This window comes from Paroedura picta, chromosome 14, assembly GCF_049243985.1.
Source record: "Paroedura picta isolate Pp20150507F chromosome 14, Ppicta_v3.0, whole genome shotgun sequence".
NCBI lineage: Eukaryota > Metazoa > Chordata > Lepidosauria > Squamata > Gekkonidae > Paroedura > Paroedura picta.
Genome location: NC_135382.1, coordinates 6,265,039 through 6,275,146, shown reverse-complemented (window position 1 = coordinate 6,275,146; position 10,108 = coordinate 6,265,039).

The following is a 10,108-nucleotide window of genomic DNA, read 5'->3' as shown; positions in this document are numbered from 1 at the left end:
CCTGATTGATTTCACACTAAATTAACACCTGCCCACCCACCCACCATATACAATCAACTACTATCAATTAATCTATTCTAACCCAATACCGAACCCCCCCAAAAAACCAACCCCCACCCCAACAATCTAAACTCTACCCCAACCTACCCAAAACAATTAAATTCCAAAAAATCAAGTTACTTGAACCCAGCCAAAGCAATTAATCCAACCAACCTATCAACTACCCTCCATTCACCAAACAACCCTAACTGCCAACTAGCCACCACCCAATCCACAACTTCCAACCACAATCCAACATGAAATAACACTCAGGCCACTCATACATCATACACCCCTGGACTGGGCAACCCTGAGGTGCCACAACAGGCGATCGGGACCACCCCTCCAGGCACCCACAACGACACACACCCTACACCCAGCACATAACTGCACACAAGTGGAACCGGAAAGCCCTGAGAGGCTGTAATTAGCGATCAGGGCCAACCTCCCACAGATACACAACTCACACACACAAAGACAGAACCGGGGTTCAACAATCAACCCCAGCCAAACCATAGAACTAAGAATTGAACCAACAGTGTCCATAGAGCTCATAATGCCTAGCAAAACTGAGGAAGGAGAAAAAGCAGGGGCCTTGATAGGGTCAGGGATCCCAATAATAAGGGGCAAAGGCGGGGACAGCGGATGGCGGAGATACATCAAACCAAGGGGGCCGAAAATCAACCATACTCGAGCCCCCTCCAGACTCCGCCCCATCCCTCGTGACACTAGGGTGGAGGCAAAGGTAAACAACCCGCCTCTGACACTGGTGCTGTGCAACGCCAGGTCAATAAACAACAAAACCTCTACGCTGCAAAACCACTTTGTAGAGCAAAGAGCGGACCTGGCGTGCGTGACAGAAACCTGGACCAGGGACGGGGAAACGGTTGCCCTCAAAGATCTAGCCCCTGCTGGGTTTTCTGTCCTCCACCAGTCCCGGACAGCGGGGCGGGGAGGAGGGGTGGCAATCCTAACCCGAGAGGCTTTCTCCTTTAGAACCCTTCCTGCGCCGTCAATACCAGGCATTGAATGTGTTGGCCTCGGATGGGGATCAACCGAGAGCGTGGCCATCTGGCTAGTGTACCGCGCGCCCAATTCACCACCAGATGCCCTGCCTGCCCTGCTAGAGGCGGTGGCGGCCTGGACGCTACAGTTCTCCAGTCTACTAGTCCTGGGGGACTTTAACGTCCATGCTGAGCTACTGTCCTCTAGAACTGGACAGGACCTAGTGTCATCCATGGCAACACTAGGGCTCTCGCAATTTGTTGTTGGCCCCACCCATCAAGCAGGTCACACCCTGGATCTTATTTTCGGCGCAGGTTTGGATGTGGATCTGGTCACAACAACAGCCGTGCCATGGTCAGACCACTATGCTCTAAAGGCTCGGCTAAGGCTCCCACCACCTCCTCAGTTGGGCGCCGAGCAAATTTTAGCTCGCCCACGGAGACTTATGGATCCAATAGGATTCCGGAATGCTCTGCGGGAACCAATGCCTCCTGGCACTTCTCTCAATGGCCTGGTCAGTGACTGGCATAACAGACTGCTGACTGCCATTGATGAGATAGCTCCCCGACGCCCTCTCCGGCCCCGTCTCAAGCGAGCTCCCTGGTACACCGAGGAGCTTCGCGACAAGAAACGGGAACTGAGACGGCTAGAGCGAGTTTGGAGGAAGACTCGTGACGAAGCCTCGAGAACATCTTATAGAATGCAGATGAAAGCCTATGAGATGGCGGTGAAGTCAGTAAAACGCAATTTTTACTCGGCTACTATCGCATCTGCAGACTCACGCCCAGCTCAATTGTTTAAGGTAGTTCGATCCCTCACTGCCCTGATTGAAGGGCAACAAAACAGTAGCCAATTGGACATCAGCTGCGAGGCATTTGCGAGTCATTTTGCGGACAAAATCTCGACACTCCGCCACGACCTCCCTCCAACCTTAGATACAAAAAGTGAACTAGAGGCCCCTTGGCCATCTTTGGAGAAAACTATGAGTAACTTCAGACGACTCACGCTGACCGAAGTGGACAGGATTCTAGCGACAACAAGACCAACTACATGCCCACTAGATCCTTGCCCATCCTGGCTCTTGAAAACAGCTGGCATAAAGATAATGGGCCCCCTCCAGGAGATAATAAACCTATCTCTAACAACAGGAGAATTCCCGGAGGGTTTGAAAGAGGCTGTGGTACGTCCACTGTTGAAAAAAACATCTCTAAACCCACAAGAGCCTAACAACTACAGGCCCGTGTCTCACTTAGCGTTTCTGGGCAAGATGATAGAAAGGGCAGTCGCAAACCAACTGACAGAATACCTGGAAGAAGCTTCGGTCCTAGACCCATCCCAGTCTGGCTTCCGGCCTGGCCATGGGGTAGAGACAGCGCTAGTCGCCCTGACGGACGACCTCCGTCGCCAGTTGGATCGAGGCGGGTCGGCACTGCTGATATTATTAGATCTCTCAGCAGCGTTCGACACAGTCGATCACGAGCTTCTAGCTCGCCGCCTCATCGATGCTGGAATACAAGGGACAGCCCTTCAATGGCTGATCTCCTTCCTCCAGGATCGTGGACAGAGGGTTGCAATAGGAGAGAAAACATCAGGCCGCCGGCAACTTACTTGTGGAGTCCCACAAGGAGCGGTCCTCTCTCCTATCCTATTCAACATCTTCATGCGCCCTCTCGCACAGCTGGTACGGATGTTTGGGCTGGGTTGCCATCAATATGCAGATGACACCCAGCTCTTCCTCCTGATGGATGGCCGCCCTGACTCTCCCCCAGAAGCATTAGCCAGCTGCCTGGAAGCAGTGACGAGATGGCTCAAGCAGAGTCGTCTGAAGCTCAATCCTTCAAAGACGGAGGTCCTGTGGCTAGGTAGGAAGGGCCCATGCGAGGAAGCGCGCCTGCCTACCCTGGATGGCGTGCAGCTCTCTACGGCTCACTCTGCCAGGAACCTAGGCGTGATTCTGGACGCCTCCCTGACAATGGAGGCCCAGATCACAAAGGTAGCGCGGCTGGCATTCTACCATCTCCGCCAAGCCAAACTACTAGCGCCCTACCTGGCCCCGGAACACCTAGCCACAGTGATCCATGCGACGGTCACCTCTAGACTGGACTTTTGTAACTCGCTCTACGCAGGCCTGCCCTTAGCCCTGACCCGGAAACTACAACTAGTTCAAAATGCAGCAGCCAGGATCCTCACGGCAACACCGTGGAGGTCCCATATCCGGCCTATTCTCCATCAGCTGCAATGGCTACCAGTTGAATTCCGGATCAGACTAAAGGTCCTGGTAATTACCTTCAAGGCCATACGCGGTCAGGGCCCAGTGTACCTGAGGGACCGCCTCCCCGCCTATGCCCCCAAAAGAGCTCTACGCTCTACTGCCTCCAATCAGCTAAGGATCCCTGGCCCTAAAGAAGTCCGTCTGGTCTCGACCAGGGCCAGAGCATTCTCTGTTCTGGCCCCTACCTGGTGGAACGAGCTCCCAGAGGAGATCAGGGCCCTGACGGAGCTTAAACAGTTCCGCAGGGCCTGCAAAAAGGAGCTCCTCCACCAGGCATTTGGCCGAGACCAGATGTAATCTACAGCGACCAAGGGCCCCTGCTCCCCCCCCCTCAGAATTCAATCAATAAGCCACCCCCCTCAGAATCCCATCAACAAGCCCTGGACCTGTTTGTGTTATGATTGTTTATTGTTATACTGTGTTGTGTTTGGTTGCAATTGTTGGTTATTGGTGTACATGTTCTACAGACTGTTTTATGTATGGTTCTCTGTTATAATGTAAACCGCCCTGAGCCTCCGGGGAGGGCGGTATAAAAGTATGATAAATAAATAAATAAATAAATAAATAAATACGGTTGTATGTTGTAAGTAAGATCGCCTTAGGTATCTAATTAAAAGAGTAATATATCAATTTGGGGAAGCAAAATTCATGTTGCATCTCCGTAATATCCTGAGTCAGGGTCCTTCTTTCAGATGGTCTTACTTTAACCTAAATTCTTACTCGGAAAATGTATTTTCATCGCAATGATGGTAAGAGCAGCTATCTGGATAGCCACAGCCATGTTCCCTATAAGTGGGTGAAGCTTATATCCGTACATTTCATAACGTTCAATGTATTAAAAGGTATAAGGTAATGATATCCCTTGTGCAATCCCTGAGTCATGTCTGACCCTTGGGGAGACGCCCTCTACCTTTTTCATGGCAGACTCAATACGGGGGGGTTTGCCAGTGCCTTCACCAGTCATTACCGTTTACCCGCCAGAAAGCTGGGTACTCATATTACCGTCCGCGGAGGGATGGAAGGCGGAGTCAACCTTGAGCCGGCTGCGAGGACTGAACTCCCAGCCTCATGGGCAGAGCTTTCGGACTGCATGTCTGCTGCCTTACCACTCTGCGCCACAAGAGGCTCTTTCAGTGTAAAGGGATCTGTAATATAGAACCCTATGAAAGTTAACGTGTTTGGCTCTATCACGTATCTGCTAAATAACTAGAGTCCCCTCTAACTCTGTAACTATGAAAGTTACGATTTTTGGTAGCATGAAAGAGTAATCCTGTCAGGGTCCTTTTTTCAAATGTAAGCTGAATTCTTCCTCGGAGGAACATGTATTTGCATAGCAATGTTGGTAATAGCAGGTATGTGGATAGCCATGTTGCCTGTATATGGATGAATATTCCTTAGGTACATTTCGTTAGGTTCTTTGTAAGAACGGATTGATGATATAGACCCCTATGAAAGTTAACATTTTTGGTAGCATCATGTATCTGCTTACTAACTAAAGTTCCCTCTATTTGTGTAACACACACATTCAGGATTTACAGAAGCCTGGCAAGGTTACCTAATGAAGGACTCTTACGACTTACGATACTTAACACAAGGTTGTATGTTAGTAGTAACGTTTATTTAGGTATCTACTAGAAACTGTCATATATCAATTCTGGAAGCGAAATTCATGTTGCATCTCCGTAGTCAGGGTCCTTCTTTCAAATGCTCATACTGTAACCTTAATACTTCCTGATATGAACAAAGATTTGCATAGCAATGTGGATAGCCACAACCATTTTGCCTATATATGGGTGAAACTTCCTTACATTTTTGGTAGCATCATGTATATGCTAACTAACTAAAGTTACCTCTATTTGTGTAACACAAACATATTCAGTGTTTACAGAAGTCTGTCAATATTATCTAATGTGGGAGTCATGACTTATGTACAAAATACACGGTTGTATGTTAGAAGTAACCGCTTTAGGTATCTAATTGAAAGAGTAATATATCAATTGGGGGGAGTAGAATTCATGTTGCATCTCTGTAGTAAGCTGAATTTGCTATGCAAATACATGTTCCTCTGAGGAAGAAGTCAGCTTACATTAAGAGTATTTGAAAAAAGGACCCTGACAGTATTACTCTTTCATGTTACCAAAAATGGTAATTTTCATAGTTAAAGAGTGAGGGGGAACTCTATAACTATTTAGCAGATATGTGATAGTGCCCAATACGTTAACTTTCATAGGGTTCTATATTACAGATCCCTTTACAGAAGCCTGGCAATATTATCTAATGAGGGAGTCATGACATGTACAAAACATACAGTTGTATGTTAGAAGTAACCTCCTTAGGTATCTAATTGAAAGAGTAATATAATTCATGTTGCATCTCTGTAGTAAGATGAATTCTGCCTGGTAGTAACATTTGAATAGCAATGTTGGTAATAGCAGGTATGTGGGTAGCCACAGCCATGTCCGTAGTAAACTGAGTCCGGGTCCTTCTTTCAGATGACCTTACTGTAGGCTGACTCAATACGGGGTGGTTTGCCTTCACATTACCAATTAGCGACCTCGGAAGGATGGAAGGCGGAGTCAACTGTGAGGACTGAACTCCCAGCCTCACGGGCAGAGCTTTCAGACTGCATGTCTGCTGCCTTACCACTCTGCGCCACAAGAGGCTCTTTCAGTGTAAAGGGATCTGTAATATAAAACCCTATGAAAGTTAACGTATTTGGCTCTATTACGTTACTGCTAAATAACTAGAGTCCCCTCTAACTCTGTAACTATGAAAGTTACCATTTTTGGTAGCATGAAAGAGTAATCCTGTCAGGGTCCTTTTTTCAAATGTAAGCTGAATTCTTCCTCGGAGGAACATGTATTTGAATAGCAATGTTGGTAATAGCAGCTATCTGGATAGCCACAGCCAGGTAGCATAAGGTATCGGCTTACTAACTAAACTACCCTCTAATGTTGGTAATAGCAGGTATGTGGATAGCCATGTTGCCTGTATATGGATGAACATTCCTTAGGTACATTTCGTTAGGTTCTTTGTAAGAACGGATTGATGATATAGACCCCTATGAAAGTTAACATTTTTGGTAGCATCATGTATCTGCTTACTAACTAAAGTTCCCTCTATTTGTGTAACACACACATTCAGGATTTAAAGAAGCCTGGCAATTTTACCTAATGAAGGACTCTTATCTCTTATGTACAAAACATACGGTTGTATGTTGTAAGTAAGATCTCCTTAGGTATCTAATTGAAAGAGTAATATATCAATTTGGGGAAGCAGAATTCTTCCTGGTACGAACAAAGATTTGCATAGTAATGTTGGTAATACCATGTATGTGGATAGCCACAGCCATTTTGCCTATATATGTGTGAATCGTCCTTACATTTTTGGTAGCATCATGTATATGCTAACTTATTAATGTTGCATCTCTGTAGTAAACTGAATTCTGCCTGGTAGTAACGTATTTAAATAGCAATATTGGTGATAGCAGGTATGTGGGTAGCCACAGACATTTCCATAATAACTTGAGTCTAGGTCCTTTTCAGATGCCCTTAGTGTATGCTGAATTTTTCCTGGTAGTAAAATGTATTTGCATAGCAATGTTGTTAATAGTAAGTATGTGGATAGCCACAGCCATGCAAGCAGAATTCTTCCTGGTAGTAAAATGTATTTACATAGCAATGTTGGTAATAGCACGTATGTGGATAGCCATGTTGCCTGTATATGGATGAATATTCCTTAGGTACATTTCGTTAGGTTCTTTGTAAGAACGGATTGATGATATAGAACCCTATGAAAGTTAAAATTTTTGGTAGCATCATGTATCTGCTTACTAACTAAAGTTCCCTCTATTTGTGTAACACACACATTCAGGATTTACAGAAACCTGGCAAGTTTACCTAATGAAGGACTCTTAGGACTTACGGTAAATAACACGTTTGTATGTTAGTAGTAACATTTATTTAGGTATCTTCCAGAAACTGTCAAATATCAATTGTGGAAGCAGAATTCATGTTGCATCTCCGTTGTCACGGTCCTTCTTTCAAATGCTCATACTGTAACCTTAATTCTTCCTGATACGAACAAAGAACGGATTGGTGATGTAGAACCCTATGGAAGTTAATATTTTTGATAGCATCATGTATCTGCTAACTAACTAAAGTTCTCTCTATTTGTGAAACACACACATATTCAGGATTGACAGGAGCCTGACAATTTTACCTAATGAAGGACTCTTATCTCTTACGTACAAAACATACGGTTGTATGTTGTAAGTAAGATCTCCTTAGATATCTAATTGAAAGAGTAATATATCAATTTGGGAAATCAGAATTCATGTTGCATCTCCGTAATATCCGTAGTCAGGGTCCTTTTTTCAAATGATCATACTGTAACATTAATTCTTCCTGATACGAACAAAGATTTGCATAGCAATGTTGGTAATACCATGTATGTGGATAGCCACAGACATTTTGCCTATATATGGGTGAACCTTACATTTTTGGTAGCATCATGTATATGCTAACTAAAGTTACCTCTACTTGTGTAACACCAACATGTTTACAGAAGCCTTGCAATATTATCTAATGTGGGAGTCATGACTTATGTACAAAATACACGGTTGTATGCTAGAATTAACCTTCTTAGGTATCTAATTGAAAGAGTAATATATAAATTGGGGGGAGTAGAATTCATTTTGCATTTCTGTAGTAAGCTGAATTCTCCCTGGAAGTAACATTTGAATAGCAATGTTGGTAATAGCAGGTATGTGGGTAGCCACAGGCATTTCCATAGTAACCTGAGTCCAGGTCCTTCTTTCAGATGCCCATAGTGTAAGCTGAATTCTGCCTGGTAGTAAAATGTATTTGCATAGCAATGTTGGTAATAGCAGGTATGTGGATAGCCATGTTGCCTATATATGTGTGAATTGTCGTTACATTTTTGGTAGCATCATGTATCTGCTAACTAACTAAAGTTCCCTCTATTTGTGAAACACACACATATTCAGGATTTACAGGAGCCTGGCAATTTTACCTAATGAAGGACTCTTATCTCTTATGTAGAAAACATACGGTTGTATGTTGTAAGTAAGATCGCCTTAGGTATCTAATTAAAAGAGTAATATATCAATTTGGGGAAGCAAAATTCATGTTGCATCTCCGTAATATCCTGAGTCAGGGTCCTTCTTTCAGATGGTCTTACTTTAACCTAAATTCTTACTCGGAAAATGTATTTTCATCGCAATGATGGTAAGAGCAGCTATCTGGATAGCCACAGCCATGTTCCCTATAAGTGGGTGAAGCTTATATCCGTACATTTCATAACGTTCAATGTATTAAAAGGTATAAGGTAATGATATCCCTTGTGCAATCCCTGAGTCATGTCTGACCCTTGGGGAGACGCCCTCTACCTTTTTCATGGCAGACTCAATACGGGGGGGTTTGCCAGTGCCTTCACCAGTCATTACCGTTTACCCGCCAGAAAGCTGGGTACTCATATTACCGTCCGCGGAGGGATGGAAGGCGGAGTCAACCTTGAGCCGGCTGCGAGGACTGAACTCCCAGCCTCATGGGCAGAGCTTTCGGACTGCATGTCTGCTGCCTTACCACTCTGCGCCACAAGAGGCTCTTTCAGTGTAAAGGGATCTGTAATATAGAACCCTATGAAAGTTAACGTGTTTGGCTCTATCACGTATCTGCTAAATAACTAGAGTCCCCTCTAACTCTGTAACTATGAAAGTTACGATTTTTGGTAGCATGAAAGAGTAATCCTGTCAGGGTCCTTTTTTCAAATGTAAGCTGAATTCTTCCTCGGAGGAACATGTATTTGCATAGCAATGTTGGTAATAGCAGGTATGTGGATAGCCATGTTGCCTGTATATGGATGAATATTCCTTAGGTACATTTCGTTAGGTTCTTTGTAAGAACGGATTGATGATATAGACCCCTATGAAAGTTAACATTTTTGGTAGCATCATGTATCTGCTTACTAACTAAAGTTCCCTCTATTTGTGTAACACACACATTCAGGATTTACAGAAGCCTGGCAAGGTTACCTAATGAAGGACTCTTACGACTTACGATACTTAACACAAGGTTGTATGTTAGTAGTAACGTTTATTTAGGTATCTACTAGAAACTGTCATATATCAATTCTGGAAGCGAAATTCATGTTGCATCTCCGTAGTCAGGGTCCTTCTTTCAAATGCTCATACTGTAACCTTAATACTTCCTGATATGAACAAAGATTTGCATAGCAATGTGGATAGCCACAACCATTTTGCCTATATATGGGTGAAACTTCCTTACATTTTTGGTAGCATCATGTATATGCTAACTAACTAAAGTTACCTCTATTTGTGTAACACAAACATATTCAGTGTTTACAGAAGTCTGTCAATATTATCTAATGTGGGAGTCATGACTTATGTACAAAATACACGGTTGTATGTTAGAAGTAACCGCTTTAGGTATCTAATTGAAAGAGTAATATATCAATTGGGGGGAGTAGAATTCATGTTGCATCTCTGTAGTAAGCTGAATTTGCTATGCAAATACATGTTCCTCTGAGGAAGAAGTCAGCTTACATTAAGAGTATTTGAAAAAAGGACCCTGACAGTATTACTCTTTCATGTTACCAAAAATGGTAATTTTCATAGTTAAAGAGTGAGGGGGAACTCTATAACTATTTAGCAGATATGTGATAGTGCCCAATACGTTAACTTTCATAGGGTTCTATATTACAGATCCCTTTACAGAAGCCTGGCAATATTATCTAATGAGGGAGTCATGA